General features: G+C 41.3%; 1 protein-coding gene across 8 annotated transcripts in view; it reads right to left on the bottom strand.

The window, feature by feature from the left end:
• The window catches only part of LOC105277220 (neuronal acetylcholine receptor subunit alpha-7), a 204,143-nt gene that overhangs the window by 53,512 nt on the left and 134,942 nt on the right, over nt 1-15,689 (bottom strand). The window lies entirely within an intron of this gene.

The following is a 15,689-nucleotide window of genomic DNA, read 5'->3' as shown; positions in this document are numbered from 1 at the left end:
AATCTTTAGTATACTAAGTGGTATAAATATAATGGCTGAAACCACACATGACAATATCGCAAAAAATATACGGAGTAAAATAAAGATATTATTGTTATATAAATAATATAATTAATATAATTGATAAAAATGCACGCGCGTGCTACTTTTTTTGCTGTAGGGCACAAAGCGCATCGATAATAGATTAATTTTCCACACCGTAGTTTCTCTGCAGGGTATTAATTCCGCTATTAATAAAATTCTATTTAATTTCTGAGAGAAGTATCCATTAAGAGAATAATAAATCGCATGCTGAGAACAAAATTTGTTTCGCTCTATTTAACATCTCTTTGCCGCAACGCTGGTTTTACAGAAGTGCAGACGTGGAACTGCGTTCTTTTTTTAGTTAGATTCAATGGCACGATGCCGAAATTGTGAGTTACACGAATGAATCACGGAGACGAGAATGATTGCGTTGAACCGATTTTTATTTATCGACAAAGTCGCGGGGCTGGAACGGTGGACACACAACTTCCGTTTCCAGGACGATCCGCGCGAGTATGACCCGTGGGAGGATGGAATTTCGATTTAGTGAACTCCGACGCGGTTATATCCATCGATTCGCGTGCTTCGGACGGTTTTACTATTGGCATCGGGCCGGAACGCTCATCCCTGGAAAATTGTACTCCATTGTACGAGAACGCGCGAACGCACCGTGCGTCCCGCCGCATCGTAACGATCTAGTCGAACGAGTTGCGACGCTGCGGTTTAGTCCTTTGAGTTTCAATTGACTGTTATGCGACTGCAAAATCCAGGCGTAAAATCCCTAGCAAACTCTTCAAAGCTCGTCGTGAGATAGAGATCGCGATTTACTTCATTCGAGGAAATTTACCTCTGCTTGGTACGAAAATCTTACATTTTGCATTTGCAATGCAACGCGCAATTGCAATGTTAAAATGAACGGAAATGTGAATATGCTGCCGAAATGATGAAAAATTTAATTCAGCATGATATTATTTGACATATAAATAGACCTGTGAGAGTTGACATATCTTGAATAATTATTGATTAAAGTGACACAAATGTAGTCGTAAATGAGAGAAGCTGATACGCTTGCATAAAATAGAGGCTATTTGGAGAATTAGATAAGTTATTCAGCAGCACTAACGTCTAGTTAAAAAAAAAAACAGAAAAAACGGTGGAAAAATTCACAGGATAGTATGATGAACCAGAGTTTTTCCTAGAATAACGAGAGTTGGAATGCATTTTTTACTAAATTCACGTACGCACACACGTACACACGTCAGAAACGCATTGTGTGCGCGTATGTGGAAATGGAAAGAAAATATATTTTCGATTATATTTAAATGATTTTATGACTGAAAATGACGTATCTAAAATGAATTAAAGTGAGCCTGTGTTGACGTAAAAACATTTATTTATAATAAAATGTATCATATTCTCTGCAATATGTATAACGATGTTTTTACAGAAATGCAATATATGCTTCATTAAGCGTCCTGCTTTTTAATGGCACTTTTATGGTACGGTTATGGGAAAAATTTATATCCCGCCAGAGAATTTAGAAATCCACCTGAGGAAAGAAATCGCCATCATCACTGAAATAATATAAGAGAAATTCTGGTCACGAAACGAAGCAATTTTGAGTAATTAAATTTACGGTAAAAAATTAATTGAAACACAAAGACACAGAAATTTTCTATAATATTCACATCTTTTCTCCTCTTGGAAATTGCACGATTACGCATAACGCGATGATATCGAGCGTCATGCCGTACTTTCTTCCTTTCCTTTTGATCACGATGGTCATCAATAACACTTTTTTGTGTTTCACCAAGAACAGTTTTTGCGACAGGACAAATTGTTCGAGGGCGATGTCGCGCTGTTGGCGCAAAATTATTATGAATCGGAGCACCGGCAATTTACTTTGAGAGGCGATTTCTCAGACCGGTCGAAACTCTCGGGTGTCGCGGGAAAATGAAAACGGAAAGGGACAAGAGGCGGAAGAAAAACACGAAGTCAGTTTGGTATGCTTCCTCCATCTTTCCTGTCTTATCTTATTCTCGCGGAAAGAGGAATAAATTTTGTATATTCCTTTCTCTCTTGCACCTCTCTCTCTCTCTCTCTTTCTCTCTCTCTCTCTCTCTCTCTCTCTTTCTCTCTCTCTTTCTATGTCTTTGTTCTAATGACATCGCTCTTTCTCGAACCTCTTCGTTCCGCCTCAATCAGAAAACTTTTCGCCATAATGCCGGTCGTTTAGTATCGTCGGACGAAGGACGGCATTATTATAACTCGCCGAACTATGAATTTACTATGAGAGAGGTAATACCCTTTCGTAGTAGACGTACGAAACTTCGGTGTCGAGAGAGAAGAAAGATAGAGAACGAGATCAAGAGGGTGGAAGAAGGAATAAAGTGTCGTCCACCGTGAAATTTCGTCAGAATTTTCTTCTGGCTTTCGCGGAATATGAGTGACTCGATATGGGAACAGTAGGGAGAGGATGTGGGGTGATGGTTATCACCTAAGTTTTGCTGAAGTTTCCCCAATGTGGAAAGAAGGGAGAGCCAGAGAAAGAGAAAGAGAGAGAGAGAGAGAGAGAGAGAGGGGGGGGGGCAGAGAAAAAGGGAAGAAGTGAGGGCAAAAATGGAAAAACCGTGGGCTGCATACTGCGGAGTGAAAAAGTTCCCTCGTCCGAGGCTTAGATGACGTCTGGTGACACGTGGAGAGTATTTCGGGAGGTGATGTCTATCGATTCCCGAGTAACTTTCCAAAGTGAAGCGTGGATGCGATATTTCCATCCTTTGAAAGACTCAAATTTAATTGGGGACCGTAGCTGCGAGTCATCAAAGTTTTAATGGCTACGTGAAAATTGATAAAGTTTTACTTTTGTTTTATAAGTTGGATATAATTCCGTCTATCGCTATAATAATAAAGATATTCTTACATTGCACTTGTAATATATTAATGATTGCTTTGTTTAAGAATGACCATGAGAAAGGAACAATTATTAAACCAGAAAAATATAAACCAGATCTTTAGACGTGAAGTGGATATCCTCGGACTGTACGAGGCGAATTTCGTTCGATGATTTGATTATTTTGTCCAGTAATATTATCGACGCGATTAATACGTAATAAAATTAGCAGGAACGGCTTTAAATTCGAGAGGATATCGCGGAATTCGATTAAACGTTCCGTAGGTAGGCAGCAGGAATGTGCAACAACGAATGTTATTGATACTAATCGATCGATTAACTAGTTTGTATGCGGAGGCGAGAGCGGTCATAATTAATGCAATCAGAAACCCACGAGTGTTATAATCTATCGAGTGTCTATCGGCTTCACGCGCGCGCGCAATAGCTATTCAACGTCGTTTTATTGCAATTAGAGTAGCGGACCGAAATTATCGACGAGGCGGAATATAACGTGCGTGCGTAAAAATCACCCGCTACCGATGTATCGCGTACGATAATTGCTAAATCGACAAACGCGCGCAGCGCTATTTCCTTCTCGACAGAAACGCGATGTCATTATTCTGGTTCCGATCCTGAGCGAAATCGGTAACGATAAATCCGATAAACCAGAGTCGCTAGACATCCTATTTTCACCGAACCTCCAAGTCCACTTTTTCAACGCGAAAGCTCAGATCCGATACCTTTCCCTTTTTTAATCAGAACGTCTTCTTTTTTCCGCGATGTAGAATGAAAGTAATTTCGGATAAAGTATTGTGACGGTTTGTCACAATGGACATAAGTCGTGAGTAAATCCATTTTCAATAAGGATATCACATATCTACTTCGAGTATCTATATATTTCTTTCTTCTCTCTCTCTCTCTCTTTCTTACTTATATATTTCTAAAAAATGGAAAAACAGATTTCTCAAACAACATAAAGATATTCTAAAAGACGAAAACATAAATTCTGCGCTAAACCACGTGAGCCCGGAAATCTATCAAGCGAAGCTAAATCGACTTATCGACACCGATTGCCGTATTAATCGAGGCATTAACGTGGGCCTTGTAATATGCTGTACCTGCGAGACGTTGTAAAATCGCGTTCCTCTTCCGCCCATCGGTTTCCTAGCGCCGTTAGGCTTCGCCGGAGTGCTCGTAAATGATTAAACTACGAGACTCTACATTATTCCGGGCGTTTAACGAGCCAGCCGCCGCCAATTACGATCGATCGTTCGATGGTGCATTACAGAGTCGCGCGCTACATTTAACGCTACCGTTAAAATGAACGAACCAGAGTCGAGGGTGAGCGGGGGATCCATTATTCCGGCGGCAGGCGAGGCGTGCCGAAATCCCACACGATGAAAACCGGTAATCCGGGCTGTGCCCAGACGTGAGCCGGAAACCAGGCGGAGACTTTGCTGACGGCTTTGCCGATCCCGGTCGTACGATCAAGGCGGCGTTATCCTCTCCCAACTCCTTCCTATCAATTCAATTAGGCCGTCGCGACGCTCGTGGGACGGCACGTGTGCTCCGGGCAACCGTGAGTGAGAGAGAAAGATCGTGGAAAGTAATCTGCCATCGATTTAGCGTCAATCGGTTTGCCGAATTATATCGTGCTACCGGGTCGAATAACGGAGAATATCGCGAACTTCAGGAACGATGCGAGCAATTTAACTTCCGATAAACTGGACTGGCGTATTCAATTTTTCACATTAGCGTATTTTACGGGTTTGTTTGTGTTAATTATATATAGTATACATTTATAATAATTTACTTGTGTATGGTAATTAATAATAAACTTCGACTCTACAGTCTAGCGGGTATTAGACTTTTTTCTTTCGATTACGCGGTCAAATAGCTGGCATTTCAAGCGATTTGACCTGTTCCCTTCAAAGATATACCATCGATTGAAAGCTGATCCTTCCCAGGAGGATCTTATTTGCATTTAATTGGCCCTGCCAGAGATGTTCCCATGGAGACGTCACTGTTCGCTCATTTTCAATCGTGAGCGTGTTCTCACTGACCATAGATAAGCATATATTGATTGTCACATCAATAGCCTCTATGATCGTTCAGGATACATCAAGCGATTGTCCATTGTTACATCATTAGTCTACATGGCCATCTAAGATGTCACGAATATGTCCAACAGTCCCATCAGGACATCTCTGTAGTTACAAGATGCAATCTCTGTATTATTACAAGATTATTGCAATTATTTAACCAAAAACTGACAAGTAGTTGATAAAAACTTTTCGTCAGGCTTTTATCAATGTAATAACTTATCCATGCAGCTAGACTCATTTTTTTCTACGTTGTGGAAAATTAAAGATTGCAATCGATCGCTGATGCATTATCAAAGTATCATCTTTCTATATTTTCTTTCTATATTTTCTTTCTATATTTTCTTTTTTTCTAAGAAACGTTAAAAGGTAAGATTGGCGCAACGAAAGAAAATTCTGAGGTTGAAATTGGTGGGATGTGGTTCCCGAGCTGGCTCGTATATTTTCCCGCTATTTTCGATACACCGTGGACACCGTGTCTCTTCCTTACTCCTTCCGACTCGCTCTCACGCACGCCCGATTTCAAACGGACAGCTTTGCGTTCGCACTACGATCATCGACGGCACGAGATCAGGCCGCGGCTGCGGAGAATTGGTTTTTCTTCCGCGCGCTTATACATGCGCGCCACCGAGGATCTTCTTGGATCGAGCGGACTTACCTTACGCTTCCAGGCTGGAATGGAGGAAAGAAGTCAAGGGGTGTAGGGAAGACACAAAAGACTTGATTACATCGCGTGGTGTACATTTAAGGCCCCGCAAGCTCTGTAGTCGCCCGCAGGTGTGAGGAACGCGCGGCCTCGTATGCAGCAGCTTCCCTCTGGCGAATCGAGAGATGCACTCGCTCGTGTAAGTCAAAAGTCGTTATATTGGAGGGAGATTGGGAAATGGAAAAAAGGCGCGAGTCGCACAATAGAAATGGCTTTCTCTCTCGAGTCTCAGATTGTCGTTTTTCTTGTGCGAAGCGTTGAGAGAAACGTATTAAGATACGCGATGAGTCGATTGCAAGAAAATTCGCATTGCTGTCGATGTGCAGGAAACAATAATTGGATGATGCAGTGATTCTTGCTGGAACAGATGTGGGAAAGATTGAAACCACGAGTAGAAAACATGGATCTGGAAATATCTTTGTTGTATTGTGGAAATCGTATTAGTTATTAGAGTAAAACCAAACAGATGAAATATCTCCTATATGAACCATCATGGATGTGCATGGTCGACAACAATCGCTGATCAATCCAGTAATTGATCAATGCCTTCCGTCAAGACAGTTTCGAGTCGCGATTAAGCGACTAACGTCACGAATTCTCCGAGCCCCATCGAGCGCTCCTCAAGATCGTTTCTTGTTTCTCGTCTCTCTCAGTTCGTCGATCAGATGGCAAATGATGAAGCGACTTTTTTGCCGTCGCTTTCGACGTGTGACAAGGATTCCGTGAGGTGTGGATTACCGATACTTACCGGAGTATCTTGGATTCGAGGGAACGGCGCTTGGAAAGTGCGCTTTTTAAAGGAATCACTGATGTGGGAAGAGACACTTTCTAGAAATCTAAGCCCTGTCACGAAAGAGCACAACGGATTAAATGAATGCACATGCGATCGATCGATCGATCGACCGACCGATCGATTGACTGGCGAGGCAGCCCGATGTCTAATCAATACAAAATCGTCGCACCTGAGCATTACACGTACGCACCGCTATTACGCGATGCGGTCGGCAAACAGCCGCTATCAGTAACCGATGGAGCCACTAACGCCTTCGAAAACGCTTCGAGTCCAACCGCAGACCGGATTGCAGGGAGACAATTAACCGAGCCGGCCTGAATCACGAGACGGGACGGGCGATTTGCGATCCCGCCTCTAAATTATGAGACGAGACAGCAGCAGTAGGATCCTGGATCTTGGATTGCGCTACTGAACTCCAAACAGTCGAAATTCTAATTGATAAGAACGACTGTCGTGTAATACTTCCTAATCTGTGTCTTTCGTGCGATCGTCAGCTCGTCTATCTCGTGCCACGTGTCAAGATGACTCGCATCTTCTGGCCTGGTATTAATTTAATCTTGCCCTTGCGCAGCAATAAACGTGCATATTTGCGAGGTTGATCCTCCTCGTAGAAACGTCGTCTGGGAAAGCGCAGAGTAAGCAAAGTAGAATTCCCCTCGTCTCTGCAATGATTTTCTGCGTTTATCTGTATTCGTACAGGCGCGGGAAAATCGATTACTCTGCATTTCGATAATTTTGTCTTCGGCAGAGAGTAGTAAACCACGTTTCTCTGTTTCATCTCGAGTACTTGCAAAGTACTTGCATTTCGAAGGCACGATTGCCTTCCAAGAAGAAGCTAACGAAGCTGACTTGAGAGCAACGAATCGATACACATCGAGTAATGGTCTAGACAATTGAACAATTAGGCAATATCAGCTCAGCAACATTGTCAAGAAGAGCTGATCTGTCAAAGACTGGCTTTTCAATTTATTGGTTGATCAATTTAAACATTTGAAGAGCCAAACGTACTTATTTTCGAATACGATTTGTGACTTGTGATACTCTCGTATAGAGAACAATGTTTTAGAAACGTTGGGTGCATTCAAAAGACACAACCGTTCTACAACAATACAATTAAGTAAATATTTTCTGAACGCTTCCGTTCACTGAGAATATTTGCAACATGTTCACTTGCAAATAGCAAACTGTTCAGAGCAGATGCTGTTTTTTTGTTTGTGAGAAGTTTGTTATAAACTTATAACTATGCTCAGTGATTACTTTTCACTCAGTGAGCGTTTCTTCAACAGATGCATTCCTCAATAAATTTCCTCAACAGTTGATGTCTCCGAATGCATTTTAAAAGCGCTTCGAGATATTCAAGAAAATCATGATATTTATTTATTTGTGTACTTTTATTTATATTCAGATTGTTTTATTTACAATACAACTTCATTTAATCTGAAAACCGAATCATGTTGGAAACAAAATGGAACGCTGTTTTGGTTAGCGAAGAGCTAAACAGAAAGTTTGCGGATTTTATGTTTCGTTGCATTCACAGTAGAATTCATTGTACCATTATGATGTTCGACTGTGGTAATAAAATCTTCACTGATATTTTCGACAGGGCTGTCAGGGGATTTGTCGAGAATATCGCTTTATGGCTGCATTGAATTTACATTAGTCGAGCTTACTCGATAATGCATTGATAGATAATGCGTACTGGACAGTCAGCATAAGACTTAGGCTTTCGAAATTAGGGTGTGCTATTACAGTAGCCCACTTTTGCGTATGTAGTTCGCCAACCAATACCTATTGATTGAAAATTCACAAGATACATAGCACAAGCTACTTTGACGAATCCAGATTTAGTAAAGTGAAACATAATCGTATAAGTTGTTATTTATATTTTTATGATATGTTCTTTATGATTAGTGATTATTAAGAAAACATTACGATCTCTATTAATTGTTATATTGCTTAACAGATGTGCATAAAACTTGACTTTCCACCTTGATCGATCAAACTTAGTCTAATATATTATAAAAATAATAAAAATAGAGAAATATCTTTATTAAATTTAGCATAATAAAATTAATTTGGTACTGTGACAAATTGTTTTGCGCCTTTACTATTTCGAGTTTGAAGATGCTTATAAAAGCAGACTAAATAATATGAACGAAAACTGGTTTATTCTGCAGAAATGTCTCGTGACAATTGTATCTCTGTAGCTTTCAAAACGAGTAATCCAGTGTTATTTATTAACAATGATTACGTCAAAATATCCGTGTTGTAGTGACTTCTCTCTGAAATGTTTCATTTCTCGGTTGCCTATTGCCCTCATCGATCGATGCTTATATATAGCAGCATATCCGATATTTTGAAAACTTTTGATACCGTCCGTTTTCGCTATATCGGGCTGAATCTCGAGATTCAATATCGTTGCTCCCAGAGATCCGTGATGGAAATTGAAATTTGCATCGGCCGCGGCGTGCCCTCTTCGAGATCACGGCGAATAAATGAAACGCCCGAGCGATTCGCAATGCGGATAACGTCGGGTTAAGGGAGATACATGAATCGTAAATCGCGCTGCAAGCACGTGCGCCGACAACAAGAACGGTGATACAAAAGTTTCTGACTTCGCATTAAAATCGCTCGGCGATAATATCCTAATTAGGAACTTTCCCCAACAGCCGCTAAATGGACAATTAATGGCGCGAAATATCGATGCTACACCGTAGCACCATAGCTATCGTTGCATGCGCGAATGCCGTAAAGTTTTAATTAAACGTTTCGTATTTTACGCGTGAGGCGTACAACATGTAACTTACTCGGAAAGCCAGTCATACGGTCTCATTCGAAAAACTCTCAATGGCAATGAAAACTTCGTAATTTAGATTGAACGCTAGTAATTTCTGCGTCACGTCACTGTAAAAGCTTTTCGATGTATTTAACATCGTATGTAACGTGTTCGTAATGCGGCATGAAAACCACCATGTTGCGGTAAAAGAAAACAAAGTTACATCAATGAAAATACGAATATCTTCCCGATGGATGAGTAACAACGGAAACGCAGTCGTTTTGAAACGCTTGAAACTTTTTCGGTTATTTAACTCGAGTGCATTCTTCCATTCGTGTGCGAGAAAAATTCCTCTTTTTGCGCGAGCGGTGCTTTACGCACGAGGCATTCGAGATCTGAATTTTAATTCTACAATTCCAAACTAATTCTCCGATAGATTTTTTCTAGATTTTAATGATGAGCATTAGCGTTAATGCTCGGAAGTATTCCGGGGCATTCTGCATGCTCATCGTGACGAACAAAAGAAAGTTCCTTGAATGCGCCAGAGCGTTCTTTTAGGGGCACATTGCCACCGCGCACGTTCGCGCGCATACATCGCGTATTCTTTTCAAAATCCGGCACATACGGGCGGTTAAAAACAATTATGCGGCTGCACGCTGAGCAATTTCGCGGTGCGGTACAGCAGTGAAAAGTAGCAGCGGGCTTAAACATGCATCGTCCCGTCTGGCGGCATTAAAAGCACCACCGTTAAAACCAGGTTTTCGAGATAGACATAAATTATGGTCGCGGCGTGTTCGCGCGTTATCGTTGGCGCGCGGGCGCGATATCGGCGCATCGGAAGACGATGGTGTACAACGTGCAGGATGATGCACGTATAATGTGCACCGGCAGATGCTCGCACAATCGCCTTCGATGTAGCTGACGGGCCTGTCTTCCCTCTCGACTGCTCTGTGCGATAGCTCGTGCGCTCCTGCATAAATTTGCATGGCGCGCGGCGATGATCGGTGGCGCTCCAAGGTGCACGATAGTACAAAGCGGACCCGGTTCGTCGGCCGCCGTATCGGCTTTCCGTCTCATGCGCTATTTTCTTGTCACCGTTATGGATTATTCCGTCGATTTAAGCCGAGAGCCGAGGGGCTGCACGCCGCCTCGAGCACGGACGAAAACTGAAATTACGGTGCTGTCGCCTACGTGCCGATTTTGTCGATTAGCGCTCGAAGCGCGATTTATGGAACTTCCCTGTAGATTGCCACAGGAGAGAATCGGCTGCGCTCTTCAATCAAAATGCGTTAAACCTTTCGAAGCAAAGACTCTCGATCATTACGAAATGTGACAGTCAAATATCATCGCAGTTAAGTGATGTGAAATCTAAGATTTCAGATCTAAGAATCCGAGCGTAAAATTTAGGATCTTAAATTTTACGCTCGAACTCTGCACTCGACGTTAAACACGGCTGCGATAATCACTCGCAATTTTCACTATTGGATAAATGCCATTCGGAAATCAGATGGCCAGATTTAGTGCCAAATGTGGGATGTGAAAATGGGCGGAACGGGCGGAACCGATACATAACGTTGGGAATGCAGCCGGACGTTTTGCAGCACGCTCGTATATACGATCGTTAAATACGCGCTTGGATACTATTAGGATTACTCGTATAATTGAAAGGATATTTGAATTGTTTAAAACTTTGCCCCGTTAATTATTCGCGTCCAAGAGATATTTCTGGCATTACAGCTTCATTTACGTTGAAACATGGAAAAGAGAATGGAGAATAATACTTAGAGTGAGGAATAGTCCGAGGAATAGTAAAGGCGCTATAATTTTGACGTCACTACATAAAACGTGCAATTTCTTGGATCGTTGCAGCTGAAAAATAGTTTTACGGCTTACTCGCGACACGAGACTTGCAATTTCGCTGACCTTAGGACTTAATGAAATTTGCGAGCGACGTTTGTATGTTCAACCATGTACATATATACGAGACAATCAACATCCACATCGATACCACAGTGCTTTTATTCGTCAATTTTCAAATTATTTGATTTCAACCCATTTGATGCGTTTCCGATAATTAGAAACCCCACGTGAAGCGCTTCGCGATAATTAGAAACGTTTCATCTTGCCCCGAGTTCCCGTACGCGATATGCCTGTTTGTAATTTTAATTTGCAAAAATGTCGCTTTATGTCACTTATACAGTGGATGTCTTGATTTACTGTCGATGTAAATTTCAGTAATTTCATCATTTTAATCGTTGGAACTTTTTATTTGCGGTACAGACCGTGATCACGCGTGAATCGATCTTGTGTGTGTTAAATTTCGCAGAAAGATTTCTCTTCGAGAAGGCATACGACAACAACGATATGCATGACAGCTAAAAGCCATATTTCGCGACTGACGAGCGTTAATCGTGTGGGACAGACACTAGAAAGAATGTTACGCGATTATTCATCCATTCGTTCGAAGCGATTACAAAATCCTCTTCACATGGTATGGACGGACAATTTAAATAATGAGATCATTCAGTCGATGGAAAAAGATTGAAATTGTTTTTTATCTTTTGATGAAATGATATTTATCTCTATCTGTGAGAGTCCGCTGTCAGAAATATCTCAGAGCGAAATTCTCATAAACGAATTTTACGATTCACAGCGGGTAAAAATCAAACGCCCTGCTTTTTCAAACAATTATATCTTACTGTCTTCTTCAAGGATTGAATAATTCATGTTTTTTTAATTCAATCGATAATAATAACTTTGTTTTTTGAATCTTTCATTATTTTGATTCGCAAATCCAGACATACAAACAATTCAGACTCAGAATATAATAATGTAGTTTCCAATCTAAAAATCTGAAAAACTCGATTATAACATTTCGAACTTTTCGAACGATTCCATGTCACTTTCTTGAAAGTGAATAGTAGAAATTGCGATGTTTGATCGACTAAGAGTGGAAGGTCAAAGTGGCCACTTATCAAGTCCTTGATTGCCTTAGCAATCTGGCACCTTTGCACGCTATCTCGACTGCATAATTCATCGAACCAGAAGCACGACTTTATGCGAGCAAGCATGTAATTAGCAACCCGCCAAGTGCTTCGTGCTGAAGTAGCGATTTCATTCAACCGCCTGCGGTCACGATTCACGCAAGCAACTTTCCTTCCCCTCTGAAAAGAGCGAAGCTTCTGTTCGCGTGCTGAAGTGTCACGATTAATCGACAATTACGAAAGAACGATTAATCGGTGGATTTTTAATCGCAATGACGATGCAGATCTTTTTACTGGATCCAGCAGGATACCTGTTGCCACTTCGTTAAAGTTGAGGAGCTCTCACACTAAAGTCGTGCTTTTTACGGGCGCGTCGAGTGCGATGAAAAAGCGTATTATTCGACTTATCAAGTGAAGATTGCTAAATACATAATAAGAAGCGTTAATATAATGGACTAACAAATTAAAATAAATAAATTCAAAAACGAAATTTGTTTTTCTATCTCCCAAACTCGGTAATATCTGAAATATACAAACCTCTTTATTAATCCTTACGTTAAATTAAGCTCAACTGTTGATTAAATCGAGATAATAACGATCAGTGTTTATGCATCACATGTCTTCGCGCTAATTAAAATGAGCTTAAGTAAACGGCTACATGAGATCAAAGCGTTCACCAAACGCTCATTAGAAACTAATTTCCTCGAGCTGCTAGCTCTTGTCGATTAAAAGGTGCCAGGAATGGCTTAGCAATTCCGGCTTCCGGAAGCTGTGGATGATCGATTTATCTGTCTCTCTTACTCTCTCTTTCCCTGATGCTCTTTTCTAGGAAGCCAAGTACATTAGATGTATTTCTTTCGATACTTCCGATCGTTGGAGGGAATGGAACAACGACGGGATAGCTGAATGGCACCCTGAGAAAAGGACGGAAAAGGGCACTTCGTGGAAACGAAATAGCGCCTAAACGAATTTGCGTTCAGTGCCGCTCCTATGGGGGTTTGTTTTAAGATGCATCGCACGGCGCATTTATCCCAGCCACAGACTTTAATTAAACTTTCTTTCCCAAGGGAGAGAAAAGTACGTAGCAGAAACAGGGCACCGCTTCTCCTTGGGTGTATGCGTGTATATATGCGTGTATACATGTACGTGTGAGGATCCTCTTTTTTCTTCTTCTTCTTCTTCTTGTTGAACAAACAGAAGGGACCAGCTTCTAGAAAACAATCGATTTTCCTTGCACCGTGCATTGTTGCACTGGACGACGTTCATTATGCTTTGTTGTGCCAACTTTAGCCTAGCTTAAAATGCGTTTAATTCAAATCAAATTCCTTTTCTTACTGTCTTGAATCGACAAAAGAGACTGGAAAAATTGTGAATCAAAATTAATCGACTCAATCGTGGAACGATTTATATTTGCGTCTCATTCGGATCTCACCTGTTAGCGGTAATCTAGGACGCCACGTGTAGTAATACGATTGCAAATGCAAAAACGCTCTAATTCAATTTATGCATTGAATCGCGTGTACTTTGCGTCGTGCATCAGAGATACGAGTTCGATAGAAATGAATCCCTAAAAGAGTTAATTCAACGTGCTTTCTTAGCAACGGCTGCTATCGTTCGTGTACCGTGAATTGATTTTTATCCCTGCAATTTTTCTTTAAGCAAGTCGTTTATCGTTGCGTCGAGAGGATCATCAGGATTATACGTTTCGCTTGCACACGACTGCTTTACCACAATTTTATTTAAAAAGATGAAAGGTATTGTAGCTAGCCGACATCAAGCTTTTATACATCGAGAACATCTTTCGTCAAGTCAAAATACATAATACGGCAAATCACATTGAGTTTAAGATCTGTTCTGCGATTTTGTGAGCGGTTAGCACGCTGTTTAGAGGAAATACTAAACAGGCTTATACATAAGTATTATAGACATATGTATGTGTGGACACTTAGAAGATATGATGTACAACCATTTATGTATGAGGTTCTACAAGGAAATCTCAAAGCCTAGGACAAAGAATCGGAATACAGATTCACTGTACATGGATATCGTAAAAACAAATCATTCGGAACGTCGCAAACTAAACGAACTAAATTCGGCATGACAAGTGTCAAAGATGTGAGTATCTTTGTGATAGCTATAAATTTCATATGCGTTTCATATAGCTGCAAGATCGCGAGATCGTTCGTGTTCCATTCTCGGAAACCGTTTAATTCAGCTCGTAACCATAGAAATTAATTTTACGGCGGTATGCTACAGCATCCTCGCACTCGTAAACCTAATTTGTAATTGATTTTATTGGTCGCGACGTCATCGACGCGACCATAGTTCGGCTCGTTTGTCGGATTTTACTTCTGACATTCACATCTTTACTGCTTGCTATCCCGACGTAACGATCACCATTGCGCGATGCAAGTGTAAAAATAAAATCGTACATAAAGGTCCTGGAGAAAGCCTGTTCCGTGTCGTCGTTGGCGAATGAGCGCTCCGACGAATGCGCACGTACGAGCATAATTGAATATCGAACAGAATCGCGTTATTTCCGGCAGCATATTGTAAATACATCCGAGTACGATATCGCTTCGATTTCACGATGTTCCCGAATGATCCGTTTAGGACAATAATTGCGACAATCTGAATATCGCATTCAATTTATTTATGTCTCAAGGAATATTTTCTGACAGAAAATGCTCCAGATTTTACGACGAAAGTATTGTTCTCTTCTCTCCCTTTCTTCCTTTCTCTCTCTCTCTCTTCTTTCTCCACTAAACTTCGTTTGAATTGAACGATCCATTCAAAACAGTAATTGCAACGTTCCAAATGTTTCGCTTACGATGCGTTCTCGTTTTTTCATTCCAAAGAGGAAAATACAAGGAATATTTTACGATAAGGTAAGGTGCGATCGCCTTTTTTTGTGATTCGAAATCTCTCGGCGAAATATTGTTTTTTCTCTATTAAAAGTTGGACAGCAATTTCGACGAGAATATAAGCGGCAAATTCAATTTGACGAGTTTAACGCGCCAGAAATCTGGACAGAGATCGGTCCTGCGACGTCTCCTTCATTTCACTCTCCGACGAGAGCGGGACGAGAGAGGTCGGGTTTCTCGAATGGCTCGTGCCACTAAAACGCGATAAACCGGTGGCAGGATTTGGGAGCTCTTAACGTTGATCCTTCGCGACATTCCCTGGTACGAAACACCAACTTGTGACTTACGCGCACAACGTACGTACGCGTCCGAAATCGCCGCGCCTGACAGGAAGATGCTTTCTGTCTTTCTGTCCCTGATGCACTCACCAGGAGAAGCGTCTGCGTCGTGTCGGACATAAAACGGAATTGCCGGCCGTAATCGCGAGAACTTTAACAATCTCGACGGACAAATAATTTCGCGGGACAACGTAAGAATAGACGATCTCAAC

The sequence above is a fragment of the Ooceraea biroi genome, chromosome 3 (genome assembly GCF_003672135.1).
Source record: "Ooceraea biroi isolate clonal line C1 chromosome 3, Obir_v5.4, whole genome shotgun sequence".
Classification (NCBI taxonomy): domain Eukaryota; kingdom Metazoa; phylum Arthropoda; class Insecta; order Hymenoptera; family Formicidae; genus Ooceraea; species Ooceraea biroi.
Note: the sequence above shows the minus strand (reverse complement) of the source record. Positions and strands in the feature narration are given on the sequence as shown.